This window comes from Lepidochelys olivacea (assembly GCF_965140295.1).
Source record: "Lepidochelys olivacea isolate rLepOli2 genome assembly, chromosome: 27".
Taxonomy (NCBI): domain Eukaryota; kingdom Metazoa; phylum Chordata; order Testudines; family Cheloniidae; genus Lepidochelys; species Lepidochelys olivacea.
This window is the reverse complement of record NC_140437.1, coordinates 16,791,004-16,807,386: the sequence shown is the minus strand read 5'-3', so window position 1 is coordinate 16,807,386 and position 16,383 is coordinate 16,791,004. Positions and strand designations below refer to the sequence as shown.

Genomic DNA, 16,383 nt, shown 5'->3' with positions numbered 1-16,383 from the left:
AGTTTTATGCAGCTCATTGAAAACATGTTGCCTTGAATGTAACCTTTGGTGCTCTCAATTTCTGTATATTCTACAGCCCTCTAGCCCAACGCTGCCCTCTTCCCAGTATTATCTGAAGTAAAGGTGTATCCTTCCAGCTGTTCCAGATGGGATGGGGTGGAAAACACCAAAACAAGACATAATGCCATTCAAGAGGGTCGCCTCCTCTGGGCTCCCGTGTTATGGTCTGGACACCCGCTCTCAGAAAAGGAAACACAGTAGAAATAGGTGGAGTTCAGAGATAGTCAACAAAAAACAATTAGAAACCTGGAGATACTTTCCTATGAAGAGCGGGTGGAAAGGCTGGGGTTGTTTAGTTCAGAGGTAGCTCATGAAAGCTTATGCTCAATAAATTGGTTAGTCTCTAAGGTGCCACAAGTACTCCTTTTCTTTTTGCGAATACAGACTAACATGGCTGTTACTCTGAAACAAATAAGAGGGGAATGCAACAGAGAAACACCAGGGGCCAGTCAGTAAATTTGAAACGTATCAAATTTAAAACTGGTAAAAGAAATAAGCTGCATGAAAAAAATAGCTAGCCCATGGCACTCACTGCCTGAAGCCAAAAGCTTGATCCGGGACTCAACAGTTAGAAAGGTTTATATGGAAGAGAACATCCACAGACACATTGATTAGTATTTTAAAACACGGTTAGAAAACACAATCCTCAGGCTTCAGGACAGGACAGCCATTAACTGATAGGGGTCAGGAAAAAACTTCTCCTATATGTGGATGATACCATAATTGTCCATTAATGGTTTCTAGCACCTTTCTGTGTAGTCTCCTGTCAAAGACAGGATACCAGGCTAGACAGACTGTTGGTAAGATCCAGTGTAGCATAGCAATGCCTATCTTCTTAGGCAAAAGACTGTGAATACAGCTGGCAAAAAGTTACCAGATTAGGATAGTTTACAGCCAGTTAATAAAAACTGACCCTCCTCCCAGCTGCTAATGTTCACACATGCAGTCCCTGTAAAGCAGTGGTGGGCAACCGGCGGCCCATCAGGGTAAGCTGATTGTGGGCCACGAGACATTTTGTGGACAGTCAATGTCCACAGGCACGGCCCCCTGCAGCTCCCAGTGGCCGCGGTTCGCCATTCCTGGCCAATGGGAGCTGCAGGCCACACAGATGTGGTGACTGCCGCTTCCTCCAGCTCCCATTGGCCGGGAATGGCGAACCGCGGCCACTGGGAGCTGCAGGGCGCCGTGCCTGTGGACACTGACCACAAAATGTCTCGCGGCCCACAATCAGCTTACCCTGATGGGCCGCCGGTTGCCCACCACTGCTGTAAAGCCTGCAGCTGCAGTTCTTGTCCAATATGCAGAAACTAGAAGTTAGTTTTAGATGCTCAACTTCAATGGAGCCTAACGCTGGCAAGGCTTTAACTTCAGTTACAGCCACTGTTGTCAAAGCTTCTAGTACAGCTCCCTCTCTCTGAAGGATTCCCACGTTTCCACGATCCACCCTCACAGCTGGGGTTGTACTGTACCATACTGCTCCTCATCTACACATGGGCTCTGCCATTCATGAAATCAGAAGGGCTGGTTCTGTATTGCCGAGTGTTCGTTTACTATGCTTTAAGGGGAAAATGATCGCGTTTGCTGCAAACTGATACCTCCCCTCTCCATGGCAGCTGGCTTTGACAATCTCTCTCTCACTTGCATAGAAGAGGTGCCCTTTAGCTGTGGCTTTTTGCAGAGGTTCAAATGAAGAAAAACAACTGCTACCGTTTGTCTCTACTCCACCTATGCTGACAGCTCCCTGGAAGGCGCTCTGCCCACACCCCACCAAAACAATGTGTGTGTGTGTGTGTGAAGTCTGTCATCTAGAAATATTCCCCCACCCACCCCAACCCCAAGTGTTTTACTGTTTTGTTCACTGACCTCCCCCTCCACCCTAACTGCACGCAACCCTCGAATAACAATGTACACATAGCAGGGTGAGGAGTTCAGCCTCCCTTTGCAGCTTCCAAGAGGTTACACGGAACAGTTTCTACCACCAGTGACCCACCCTCCCCTCTCCTCTTGCTTTCTAGCGTGTGGCTCCAGCAATGGGAAACCTGGAGGTGAGGCATGCTGGGAAGGCAGAGCAGGGAATGGATTATGGCTTAGGACACTGTGTCTGCAGCTTGTCTCTAACACCACGCTGACCATTGTGGTCTAACTGTTCCCTTGTACTCCCCCCATCTGTCTGCCTTACACAGAGCGTGAGCTCTTTTGTTCTGTCTTTGTACAGCACCTGGCACAACGGGAGCCAGGTCTGCGACTGGGGCTCCTAGTGCTGCCACAACACACAAAGTTAACAAGTTTCCCACATGACATAAGCTATGGCTTCAGATAGGGCTTAGATAGAGACCTCACCCACCACCCCACGAGCCAAGTGAGGGGGAAGAAAGACTGTTTCTACTTTGACTGTATCTCCACTGTGTGATGTGATCCACCCTAATGATAATGAACCTGTGGGATGTCTGAGCACTGGGGAGGAAGCAGAAAGATCTAGTCCTGGTGCCCAAGCAGAGCAGACAGGTTCAGAGATGCCCAATATCTTACTGCAATCTTTTTCACCTGAACTGCTGGAGAATGAACATCTGCTCGAGCGTGACAGCAAGACAAGAAGCCAAACAGGAAAGGCAAAGCAGGACTAGTCTTTGGACCCAAAATAACCATCCACTAATCCTTCTGCTCAGAACAGCACAAGAGTCAGAGTATTTTCTTCCCCAAGGCAAAAGAACTGGGGTTTGTTGGGTATGCGAACGGGAATGGACAAGATAAAACATCTTCCACCTGGACAATAAACATGATCAACTTCCTTGGAAGGGCAGAACGGTTGTGCTAGAAGGTTTTTGTTCACGCCAGGGCTCAGTCTCTATTCGAGACATCATTTTCTCAAAAGGAAACAGAAGTTTGGCTGCCAACTTGGGGGGGATGGCGGGGCCACATCCCACTGGGTAAAAATGGTATATTCACAAGCTACACGTAACTGCTAGGCCACGCAGACAAGCTCAATAGCTTGTTTATCATTCCTGTGGTGCAAACCCAGTAAGAAAATCCTCTCCCCCTGCACAACACTAATAACCTTTTTAAAATTTCGCCACTAGCGTTCACCTATATCACAATGTGGGCCCAATCCAAAATACAGGGATGTTTGCACTGGGGGGCTTGGGGAGGGGGGATTCTAGTTAAGAATTATGTGTTATTCCTCCTCTCCTCCTGTCCTGTTATTTTTTCTCCAAGAGGCAAAATCATGCAGGTTTCCCTACTAGCTAAATACAAATCGTAAAGCTATTCTCCAGTGAGTACTGCATTCGCTCTCTCATAGTTCCTGGGGACTGAGGCTTATCTCCAAAAGCAAACAGACAAACCTAACTTGGAGATGGGAGGAGCTGCCTCTTCAGAGCTGGCGGATAAGGTGTAAATTGTGCAAACCGGTTTTCACACTTCCCACCTGCAAGTGACTTGGCATGGCCCAATCACCACCTATGTGGTAAGGGCGGTGATTAAAACAGTTAACCCCCATGTCGGCAGGAAGTGACACCTGAAATCCAAATAATCCCAGCACATGAAAAACAATGAAGAGTGCTTTTCCTTCCCCACCACCCCCGGACTGGGCTCTAAGCCTATTTGAATCGGGGCAGACACAGTGCAGCCCACAGATGACTTTATGGACAGACAATCTGGGGGTGCAGCCTTCAGGGACTAGGCAATGGTCCATCGCGAGCGAGGCAGAAAGATACACTACTCACACTGGAACCTGCAATCTCCATGGCCAGCACCGCCCTACTGGTATCAAAGGAGGCAGCGTTTGCTCCATTTTATTCGCAGTAAATAGCGCCCTTGGCAGCCTGGCCCTTGGCTTTGCCCATCTGGAATTAGAGCAGCGAACTCGTCGTGCGTGCGCCTTTGTGGGCAGGGACTCGTCAGGTTCACGAGGAGCCGGGCAGCTCTGTGAGGAAGAGGGTGTGGATTAGGGGAAAGATGGCAGCCACACTTTGAGCACACTGCCCCTTACAACACCCTAGATACAGCAGATTATTGTCCATTGCATTTCAGTTAGCAGGAATATCTAGAGCCAGGGACAGGGACTACTACTTCAATGGGATGACCCTAGGGATCCTTTCTCTCTTTGTTACGGTCTCTGGTCAACCCCAGGAGAGTCTCTCGCCACCTCCCAAAGTGTAACAACCCATGAGAGAACCCTGTATTGAGTGGCTGACCCTCTCAGCCGGGGCAGTAGCTCCGAAAGACCCAAGGAAAAGGTCACTCTGTCTCTTACCTGCCACACTCCCATTCTTCGGGGTCCTAGTCTCTCTCTTGGTTCCAACATTCACCACTGGTGTGATGCTTCCAGGCAACCGCATCTTTCCCGCTTTCGCTGAAAGGCAACATCACAAGGCAGTTCAGTTTCAGTTTCCGATGGGCATTGGCACATCCGTGTAAAGGGGAAGGAGAGAGATGCTGTCAATTCCTTCCAGAGAGCATTTGCAAAGAGAAGCAGCATTTGTTTTCCTCTGTATTTATTACACCCACCAAGAGTTTGGTAAACCTCTGGCTGTATTATGTACATTATTTTTCATTCATAAGTTAAACAACATTGGGTAAAATTTTCACCAGTACCTAGGCTCTTAAGTCCTACTGGTTTTCAAGCCACCTTGGCACAAACGTTGTCCACCGTCCGGTTCTGCAAAAAGGAGACCGAGACTTGGTGCTTGTCTACATGGGGACTTTCTGGAAAGAGAAGAAAAATGAAAGGCGTGAAGTTACAGTTAAAGCATCCTATGTAGACGCTCTCATTCAGAAGTGAAGTGGGCTTAATTCACTTTAGCTTAATCTTCCTCCAATGTCCCCACATAGACAAGCTCTAGGAAACGTGTGGCCAGCACCCTGAAGGGCACAGAGGAAACCATACAGGAGCAAGGACCTTCCCAAGTCCCAGCTACACAGAAGCTTTACTTTTTAAACCGTGACACCATGCAAAGTTGCACACGAAGCCACACGCCACTAAGCATCCTGAGCAAGGCCCTTGCTCATTCTGGAGGGGACCTCAAGCCAGTGCCATCTCCCCACTTCAGAAGGTTGCGACAATTTCTCCAACAGAATGTGAAGAAATAAAAGGGTGGGAGAGAGGCTGGTCTCAGGGTGGTGGCTCTGGACGGGGACTCAGGAGATCTGGGTTTAATTTGCAGCTCTGTCACTGGGCAACCTTGGGCAAGCCGCTTACTGTCTCTGGGCCTCCCTTCCTCGCCTGTAAAGCGAGGATATTCGTTATTTCTCCCACTCTTTGTCTGTCCGGATTTTGAACTCTTTCGGGAAGAGACTAGTGATGTGTTTCCACAGGGCCGAGCAACTGGAGCCTCTAGACATAAGTGAAATATAAAGTAACAGGGAAAAGAATTTAAACTCCCACAACAGGCAGAAACAGAAGCAACAGGATGCAAAAGAAATACTTGGCTATGAATTATGAAGATGAAGACCAGACAGGTGATTAAAGGATGGCTGTAGCCACATGGACATGGGGCTTACCACTGAGAACAGTTTGCAGTTCCGTGGTTATCAGAACTCCAGGCTGAACACTGCCAGACAGGCTGAAATCCTGTTAACACCAGCTCAGCAGGGTCCTTTTGTAGCCTCCCGCCCTCTGCACCTCAGGTGATTAGTGGAAATCCGATGAACCCTACTAGATTCGGTGTAGTCAGAGCAGTCAGCACTCCCAGCATGGCAGGGACAGCAAAGTGTGATCTCTTTCCCAACTGAAAGAAGTTAGAATTAAACAAAAAGCCAATTTGCTTTACAGTCCCGCTTCTGCTGTGAGAGGCAGGGGGTGGGTTTTTGATAGAACTGCTCACCACTCTCCTTGTAAGTCTGCAAATTCCACATAAGCCTGGTTTCACCCCCCTAAAGGGGCATTTCCCTTCCCAACCCAGGAAGCTGCCAGCAGCCCAGTGCTTAGGAGTGACCCAGCAATAAGTCAGCATGTGCATGGAACAGAGGAGCAGATTTCAGTGCATGTGAGGAGGGTTAACGGAGCCAGATTAAATAAGCTCTACTGAAGCTTTGAGAAGCCCCTCAATAAAGGGCGGCTTAAGGAGCTGAACCCCAGTGCTGGGGACCCTGGCACCCAATGTAGCTACTGACGGCAAGCGTAACACTGACAGACCCCGGTTGTCGGCAGGCGGGATCGAACCTGGGGCCTCTGGAGTTCAGTGCATGAGCTAATAGCCAGCTGGCTGTTAGCGCAGGCTGTAGAGCAGACTCATTGTCTCTCTCTCTCTCTCTCTCTAAGTGGTCTCGGTGCCATGAGATGGGACAGAGCACCCCACCGAGGAGGTGCGTGGGTTACACAAGCACTGCACGTTTCACAGGTGAGCAGTGAGGCAGTGACGGGTGCAGGCTGTTACTTGCCGTCTAGTGATGCCTACGAGGCCCATACAATAGCAGAGCCCCCCGGGCGGTGGGCCATACAGATCCCTAGGAGGAGACGGCCCCTGCCTCTAAGTCCTTACAGTCCAAACGGATGAGATGGGGTAGGGAAAAGAAAGGTCACTGTCCCCATTTTACAGACGAGGAGCTGAGGCACAAAGGGAGTAAGGCGGGGAGGAGGGGTCACACTAGATGGCCCTTGCGGTCTCTTTTAACCCTACAGGTCTAGGATTCTCTGACTTGCCCACATTCGCTTGGTGAGTCTCTGGCAGTGCTGGGAATTGATCTGCTGAGGCTCATCAGCGCTCTGGACTCTTCAGACTCCTGGGATCACCTCGCTTAGCGCCCCGGCAGGGCCGGGGATGAGCCCAGAGCCCGATCGTAGATGGAAGGAAAACAGACTGGGCTGGTTATTCTTACCAAGGGGACGGGTCACATTTGGTGAATTAACCCCTCATAACAAAGACACCTGCACCCCCCTCCCAAAGCCTGCCACAAAACAGACCCTGGAAGCCACATGCACAAGCCTCCGCCCCAGGGAATGACCGAGGGCTGAGTGGGGGCCGGGCAATGTCCCAGGGAGAGGGAGAGGAGCCCTGGCCAAGGGGTGGCTGGGGCAGTGCCGAGGGGAGGGCCCACCACGAAGCGGGGACAGAGCTTATGGTTTTAAATAAAAAGTTATCAGCTTAACAGGGGCGCACAGGTGCAAACTCCACCCCCCATTTGACAGCTGGGTGTGGACAAGCTCCCAGCCCCCGGGGGCCACCTGCTAACCAGCCACCAGGAAGCCCCTGGACTCCCCCCAGAGCCCGCCCCCAGGGAGCCTCTGCACCCCGCAAAGAGCCCCCCCCCCCGCAACCAGCTGGAGCGGGGCCGGCCTTTGTCTCCGCCGCCTCCTCCCCGCCAGGGCCAGGCCCGGCCCCACGTGGCCCCAGCGCGAACACCTGGCCAGAAACACAGCTGGGGGGGCGGGGCCACAACAAAACCACGTGACCGCGCCGCGCCCTCCCTGGAGAAGGAGGGACGCTCCCCCCCCGGGAGCGGGGGCTTGTTGGAATAGCCCGGGCGGGGCGTCCGGCGCAGGAGGCTTTAAAGGGGGGTGGGGCTTGGAGCAGGGTTGGCTGGAGCAAAGGGGGGGGCCCTGGCCTGTGCTGGGGGCTCATGGGCTGGAGCAAGGGGGGGGCCCTGGCCTGTGCTGGGGGCTCATGGGCTGGAGCAAGGGGGGAGGCCCTGGCCTGTTCTGGGGGCTCATGGGCTGGAGCAAAGGGGGGGGGAGGCCCTGGCCCTGGCCTGTGCTGGGGGCTCATGGGCTGGAGCAAAGGGGGGGGGAGGCCCTGGCCCTGGCCTGTGCTGGGGGCTCATGGGCTGGAGCAAGGGGGGGGCCCTGGCCTGGGGGCTCAGGGCACAAGCTGGCTCTGCGGGGCTGGGCATCGCCCTGGGGTCCTGGCAGAGCCTGGAGAAGGGAGGATGGGGCCGGGGGCAGCCGCAGTGGGTTCGGGCATGGCCCCCTGGCCCAGCAAGTCATTGGCGGCCGGGGGGGGGGATATCCCCAGGGGTTATGAGAGCGTGGGACGCTCACAGGGGGCTCTGAAGCCATGGGCCGCTCGCCCAGCTCTGTGACTGGCTGCAGCAGCTGCCTGGCCTGGCTCTGGGCCCCGGAGCCAGCTGTTGTCACCCGAGCGATCTCACTATAACTTGCCCCACTGGCAGGGTCTGATGCCCGGGAGCTAACCCTGCAAACCTGCGTGGCATGGTGCAGTGGCTAAGGAATTAGGTGTGCCGTGATGCAGCATGGGGCCATAGGGTCAGGGCCATGTTTAGAGCATAATTTCCTTAACGCTAACCAAGGCTTCACCCCCATGGAAGGGAAAATGCTGTATTCTTGGAGGGCTGACATGAGAAACTGTGGTGTGTATGCTTCACATCCAGTGAGCTATGCTGAAATATGCTGCTAACACATCTGTGCACACACTGCCCCTTTTGCCTTGCACATGAGGCTGGATTTTACCATCTCTAACCAGCTGGAGGGCCTGAATATTATTTGAGTGATATATGGAGTGTTGCACTCTCACATGAAGATGCTGCATGACCTAACAAACAGCAACACTGCCAAAGGACCAAGTAACTTGTTTGCAACAGACTAATGGTGCAGCTAGGAGGAATAGGGATGGAAGTAAGAAAACCTACCAACTGGGCTGAATAGCAGCGAAATCTTCCTGAGGGTGAGGTCTGCTAGACTGTAAAGATCCCACCCCTTCCAAATGGAGGTGGCAAAAACACAGCATCTGAGAACTAGAGTATCTCAACTTCACCTCTGCACTGCAGCCAGATACCACAGTGTCATATCTGTAATAATAATCTGCAGATTTGACTACAGGGATCCATCCTGTATTTGCCAGTCAAGATTTCACCTTTATATGTCTTTTTTTCATTTCTTGATGGGAAATATAGCACAGAATGTAGCTGAGTACAGAGAAAAGGGAAGCAAAGGATGGTTTTGAACTGAGGCTTGAGTGGTGGGGAAAGCAGCAGCAGGAGGAGGAGGAGCAGTTATTACTGGTTATTTCTATTTAAGTAGCATCTGCAAGGTGATAGATGCTCGCCATACACAGTATGTGTCCCAAAGATCTTAGAGGTAGGAAAAGCCCCAACAAGATCCCTGGTCCCAGATATTGCAAATAACCCTGAATGAGAATCCGAGTATAAATTAAAAGCAAGAGCATTAAACAAGAGCCTGATTTTGTTGATTCGTAGATGTGTTCCTAACCATGCAACTCCCTGCTGCTCAAGAAATCCAGCCTGGAGGAAGATATTTGTTCGCTGCTGGCATGTTGAAGCAACAATGGACGTATCACTGGGGTAGCATCAGGAAGGAGTGTCCATGGCAATACCAGCTGAGAAAGGGCAGCAGAAGGTAGTGCAGAATGCTGCAGGAGTGTGCAAAATATTCAGCTATCCTTCCAGTGTGCCTGGCAATCGAGTGAGAACACCTTCCCCCTAGTGCTTTACTGGGGGTGATGGCAGTCCCCCCCAATCCAGAGCCCTTTCAACACAAGTGAAAATTGAAGAGCGGGTATATCTGGTCTGACTGGGTGAGAGATATCGCTTCTCCCTTGTAAAGAAATGAGGCAGCTTTGTAGCAAAAGGAGAGGGGTTGAAGTGTGTGTATGTGAAGAGAGGGCTGAGCTGGGCCTGGGCCTTATGAGCCAGGGCATTATCACCTCAAGTTGTAATGAATCCCTGGCTCCCACAATGTGTGTACATGCTTTGTAAGCTACTGTCCACTAGAGGGCAACATTAGACCATCCGATTTATTACATCTCTGTGCACCTATAACCTGCTTCCTCCCAGTAATTAAATGGCAATACGCATAAAATGAGTGGAAAGGGAAAATGAGAGGAAACCAGTCCCGCATTGCAGTGTCTGTCTGTGCTGGGAAGGAGAGCCCAGCACAGAGATGGGGGAACTGGAGCATACCCTGTAGGTCAGCTCTAATTAGACCCTTTAGCGTATTTTCCTTTCCACTTCTGGTTCCCACAGACTTTCTAATTTCTTCTTTTGAGCTGTGCGTCATTTTCTTCTGATTTCTGTGACACAGCATGACCCTTTATTCTTCCTTTAAAGGCAGAGATCCTCCGGGAATCCTGTATACACTCTGAACACTGCCTAAAAGCTCCATTTGGTGCTTGAACATCCTCATCTTCCTGCCATGGATTCTATTAAACCCCTTTTTGTTGTTGCTGCTACTGTTGAGGGTTAGACAATCCCAGAGAAATCCAGAAACAATAAGATGCTGGCAAAGGTCAAGGTTTCCTCATTCTAAAACCAGCCTTGAGCCATGTAAGCTGTGGCATCCTCTAAGTACTAGCAATGGCAGCTTAAAGTTGTCATGATCCATGTTTAGTCACTTTCCATTACTGTGAATGATAAACAACCTAAGGGGAGGATGGGGCTTTGCATTTCTATAGCGCCTTTCCTCTGAGGATCTCAAAGCTCTTTACGGACATTCATGATGAAGCCTTTGTGATGTGGGTCACCATCGTCACCCAGGTTACCGGGAGACAAACTAAGGGGCAGAGAAAAAGTGACTTGCCCAAGGCTGCACTGTGGCAAGGAGCTAGAGCAGAACCCAGGCATCCCGGCTCCAGGGTTTCTCCTACTAACGCTGGTGAGCTAACCACAGAAGGCAGAGGAAAAGCCTAGAGTACTGATTCCCACGCCTCAGCTCTAAGTACTAGGCAACGCATGCCGGCAGGCAGTCCAGAGCAATCTGAGATTCAGATGGACTCATCTGTTAGTACATTGTTTTGACAGTATATGTGGTACTGAAAACAATCTGCAAATCTGCAAAATTCTATTATATCTGGCTTCAGCTACCAAGCCCATGACGACGGCATCTGCTCGCCTTCCAACAGTGCATTAAATGATGTGACTAGCATTTGCCACATGTGGTTTGTTCTTTCTCTCTCTCTCTGTCTCCCTGGGGGGGGGAACAGAGTATGTGTGGTATGTGCTAAGTGTTTATATTAGCAAAGTCAAGTAGAATAACAGTGCCTTGCACATGCAATGGAAGGTGGTGAGGTTTGAGATGGTGCTTAAATCCCAGGGGAGTTCATTTTACAGTCTTGGACTGGCCCAGAGCTCTGAATTTGCATGGACTTTAAACATCATATGCTTTATCAGTGAGGTAATTTCTGAGCCTGTTTTCATGGTACTCAGTTTAACAGGAAAATATTTACATGACACTTTTGTCATTCAACAGGAAGAAATAAACAAGCTGTCTACCTGCCTGCAACCTATATTTATTTTCCCATTAACTACCCATCGCAGTACTAGGAGCAGACCCTTCCTTTGTATTGGAGTGGCTGGCTTTCAATGATACACTCACGTGGGCAGTGACATCATACATATATAAATCCATATATAAATTCCTGGTGTGCCCACACCTTGAATACTGCATGCAGTTCTGGTAACACCATCTCAGAAAAGAGAAAGTACAGAGAAAGGCAACAAAAATGATTGTGGGTATTTAACGGCTTCCCTATGAGGTGAGATTTCAAAGACTGGGACTGTTCTGTTTGGAAAAGAGACGACTAAGGGAGGCTATGATAGCGGTCTATAAAACCGCTGGAGAAAGTGAAGAGGCAATGTTATTTACCCCTTCACATAACAGAAGAATCAGGGGTCACCCAATGAGATTAATAAGTAGCAGGTGTAAAACAAATGTAAGGAAGTACTTCACACAATGCGGTCAGCCTGTGGAACTCCTTGCAGGAGATGTGAAAGCCAAAAGTATAACTGGGCTCAAAAAAGAACTAGATAAGTTCATGGAGGATGGGTCCGTCAATGGCTATTTGCCAAGATGGTCAAGGACGCAGCCCCATACTCTGGGTGTCTCTAAACCTCTGACTGCTATAAGCTGGGAGTGGATGACAGGGGATGGATCGCTTGATGATTACCTGTTCTGTTCATTCCCTCTGAAGCACCTGGCACTGGCCACTGTTGGAAGACAGGACACTGGGCTAGATGGACCTTTAGTCTGACCCAGTATGGGCGTTCTTATGGGTTACTCTAGGACTCGGGACAGAAAAGAAGGGGGACAGAGAGAGAGTTCCCAGGCTAATTCACTAACGAAGGAAACAAATAAAGCCAGAAGGCAGATCATCTTGTCCTCATAAATGCTGAGTGCCTTCCCTTTCCCATGCCATGTTTGGTCAATGTCATGAGAAAAGCACTGGAAATTCCTTATGGCAGGATGAAAATTAAGAAGGCCATGGTGGCAAGTTTGACACATGGGTTGAGCCCACCCGCAACTGCCAAGATCCATTTCTGACTGGTGGTCCTTCACTGTGGAGGTGCCTGTGTTAGGAAAGGCTTTAGCACGCTCTAGGTGCGGAAGGGGCAGGGGGCTTTGGTGTCCAATGTCTTTCAGACTAGCTGCCCTCATGCCAGACGTTTCCCCTCTCGGGGAGGTGGGGGGCGCTGTGCCGTGTCAGTCTGCTGGAATTGCAAATCTTACTTCTGAACCTGAAGCCCTGAGCCCGGTGGGGGGGGGGGGGGGGCTGAGGAAGTGCTAGTGAGCTGGAGGACTTGTGGCATCTTAGAGACTAACACATTTATTAGAGCATAAGCTTTCGTGAGCTACAGCTCGCTTCATCGGATGCATAGCATGGAACATATAGTAAGATTATATATATATATATATACACACACACATACAGAGAAGTTGGAAGTTACCATACAAACTGTGAGAGGCTAATTAGTTAAGATGAGCTATTATCAGCAGGAGAAAAAAACTTTTGTAGTGATGATCCAGATGGCCCATTTAGACAGTTGACAAGGTGTGAGGATACTTCACTTAGGGAAATAGATGCAATATGTGTAATGACCCAGCCCCACTCCCAGACTCTATTCAAACCCAGGTTAATGGTATCTAGTTTGCATATTAATTCAAGCTCAGCAGTTTCTCCTTGGAGTCTGTTTTTGAAGCTTTTCTGTTGCAAAATTGCCACCCTTAGATTTTTTACTGAGTGGCAACAGAGGTTGAAGGGTTCTCCGACTGGTTTTTGAATGTTATGATTCCTGATGTCAGATTTGTGTCCATTTATTCTTTTGCGTAGGGACTGTCTGGTTTGGCCAATGTACATGGCAGAGGGGCATTGCTGGCACATGATGGCAGATATCTACCAGTGTCATTACACATATTGCATCTATTTCCTTAAGTGAAGTATCCTCACACCTTCTTGTCCACCGTCTAAATGGCCATCTGGATTATCACTACAAAAGCTTTTTCTCCTGCTGATAATAGCTCATCTTAACTAATTAGCCTCTCACAGTTTGTATGGTAACTTCCAACTTCTCTGTATGTGTATATATATCTTACTATATGTTCCATGCTATGCATCCGATGAAGTGAGCTGTAGCTCACGAAAGCTTATGCTCAAATAAATTGGTTAGTCTCTAAGGTGCACAAGTACTCCTTTCCTTTTTGCGAATACAGACTAACACGGCTGCTCCTCTGAAACCTGCTAGTGAGCTGTGCAGTGCTTTCTTTCCAGGGCAGTTTGCCTTCCTCCCGGGAAAATCGCTTCCAGCTCCATGAGCAGCTCCCACTGCTCTGTCCTTGAGGTGGATTTAGTGCCTTGCCAGCACTTGCAAGCTGAAGTGTCTGTTTATTCACGGGACAGTTAGAATATGGACAGCAGCAAGGCAAGCACCCCAGCAATTCTACCTCAACCCCGCTCCTGGACAGACTGCGCCTCAATCCTGGATCTTTCCGCTGGGGCTGCGGAAGAGGGGAGCTGGTTAGTGTGCTCCTGCCGGGGGGCGCCGCAGGGCTGGCCCGAGGGGCGTCAGAATGTGGGACGCCTAGAACTGGAGTAGCAGGGAGTCGGTGTCAGCAGGGAGGTGCCCCGACAGCTGCACATGTGTCTCCAGCGCTGGAACGGTGGGCTGGGTGGGGGAGCAGGACCGGTCGAGCAGGCGTATTGCAGTCCAGCGTTGAGCCATACGGTGGCTGACTAGGTCAGGAGGAAGTAGGTAGGCCAGGTGGCCACACTGTCACCTGCTCCAGCTGATGTCAGAAGTGTTTTCAGCCTAGAGCGGCGGTAGCCAGGTGTCAGCCTGTTGCAATGCTTCTGGGCAGGGCAGCCCTGGCTTTACCATCTCTGGGCTCTCCCCTGTGAGCAAACGCGGAGGAATGTGAGCAGCGGAGGGGCCCATCTGCAGCACCAACTGCCACTCAGCGACTGCAAACCAAGGCAAAGCAAACGCCTTGCAGTGCCACAACGGAACCAGACTCTTGCTGCAGGACACCAGGGTTGCAGCTGGTGCCCAAGCGGTGCCTAGTCAGAGCATGGAAAACAAACGGATGGAGCTCCCTGACTCAGACAGAAGAGGTTGCGGAGATATACAGTGGTTCCCTTGGGCCTCATCCAAAGCCCACCAAACTCAGTGGAAAGGCTCCCATAGTCTTCACTGGGGATTAGGTCAGGCCCATGGTGAATGAGCATCATTATTATTTATTATTTGTATGAACGTAGTACCCAGCCATGGGCCAGGATCCTGTTATTCTAGGAGCTGTATAAGTAGATCCCAAATGTGATTTTTTTCACAACACGCACAGTCAACCTGTGGAACTCCTTGCCAAAACTATAACAGGGTTCAAAACAGAACTAGATAAGTTCATGGAGGATAGGTCCATCAATGACTATAAGCCAGGATGGGCAGGGATGGTGTCCCTAACCTCTGTTTGTCAGAAGCGGGGAATGGGCGACAGGGGATGATGGATCACTTGTTGATTACCTGTTCTGTTCATTCCCTCTGGGGCACTTGGCATTGGTCATCGTCGGAAGACAGGACACTGGGCTAGATGGACATGTGGTCTGACCCAGAATGGCCGCTCTTATGTTCTTAGGCTCCCAGCACCCCACTGGCCCACCCACAATGACCTCCTGGCAGGTTTCCAGCTCTCCGTGATTCGCACCTGCCACAACCCCATAGGCTTACGATATGGCTGAAGTGCCAAATGCCTGTTTTGTTTCAGTTTTCAGTGAAAAGGTGAGCAGCGATCAGCTGATTAGCATAGTGAACATCAGTGTAAATGGGGTAGGATCTGAGGCTAAAATAGGGAAAGAACAAGTTAAGAATTACTTAGACAAGTCTTCAGGTCAACAGGCCTGACGAAATACATCCTAGAACACAACCGGCTGAAGAGCTCTCTGAGGCATGAGCAATGATTGTTCAGAATGGGGAGGAGGGGAGAGATCCCAGAGGCCTGGAAAAAAGAAAATATACTATCTAGGTATAAAAAGGGGAATAAGGACAACCTGGGGAATTATTAACTCCAGTACCTGGAGGGATAATGGAGCAAATAATCAGACAATCCATTTGTAAGCACCTAGAAGATAATAAGGTGATAAGTAACCGTCAACTTTGTCAAGAGCAAATCAGGTCAAACAAACCTCATGTGTCCTTCTTTGACAGGTAACAAACCTTGTGGATAGGGGAAAACAGTAGAAGTGATATATCTCCACTTTAGCAATGTTTCTGATACTGTCTCAAGTGACATTCTCGTAAGAAAACTAGGGAAATGTGGCCTAGATGAACCTATCATAAGGTGGGTGCACAACTGGTTGGAAAACCATACTCAGACAGTAGCTATCAATGGTTCCCAGTCAAACTGGAAGGTCGTATCAAAAGGGGTCCCACAGGGATCTGGCCTCAGTCTGGTTCTATTCAATATCTTTGTAAATGATTTGGATAATGACATAGAGAGTACTCTTACAAAGGTTGCAGACGATACCAAGCTGGGAGGGGTTACAAGCACTTTGCGGACAGGATTTGAATCCAAAATGATCTGGACAAACTAAGAAATTATTTGCAATAAGTAGGATGAAATTCAATAAGGACAAATGCAAAGTACTCCACTGAGGAAGGAACAATCAGTTGCACACATACAAAATGGGAATGACTGCCTAGGAAGGAGTACTGCGGAAAGGGATCTGGGGGGGTCATAGTGGATCACAAGCTAAACTGAGTCAACAATGTAATATCGTTGGGGAAAAAAGTGAACACCAGTCTGGAACGTATTAGCAGAAATGTTGTAACCAAGACACAAGAAGTAATTCTTCCGCTTTACTCAGCACGAATAAAGCCTCAACTGGAGTATTGTGTCCAGTTCTGGGCACCACGCTTCAGGAAAGATGTGGACAAATTAGAGGAAGTCCAAAGGAGAGCAACACAAATGATTCAAGGTCCAGAAAACATGACCTATAAGGAAAGAGTGGGAAAAAATGGTTTGTTTAGTTTGGAGAAGAGAAGACTGAGAGGGGACATGATAAGTCTTCAAGGACTTAAATAGCTGTTATAAGAAAAGGATGATAAATTGTTCTCCTTAACCTCTGACGACAGGACAGGAAGCCATGG

At 49.6% G+C, this 16,383-nt stretch overlaps 1 long non-coding RNA gene across 1 annotated transcript; it reads right to left on the bottom strand.

Annotated features, from left to right (window-relative positions):
• Positions 1-3,856: 3,856 nt before the first annotated feature.
• LOC311513803 lies at positions 3,857-4,735 on the bottom strand. Its single transcript, XR_014709781.1, has 3 exons — positions 4,654-4,735; positions 4,313-4,411; positions 3,857-3,982 (listed from the first exon to the last, which is right to left on the bottom strand). It is a non-coding gene; the product is annotated as an uncharacterized lncRNA (long non-coding RNA).
• Positions 4,736-16,383: the final 11,648 nt, after the last annotated feature.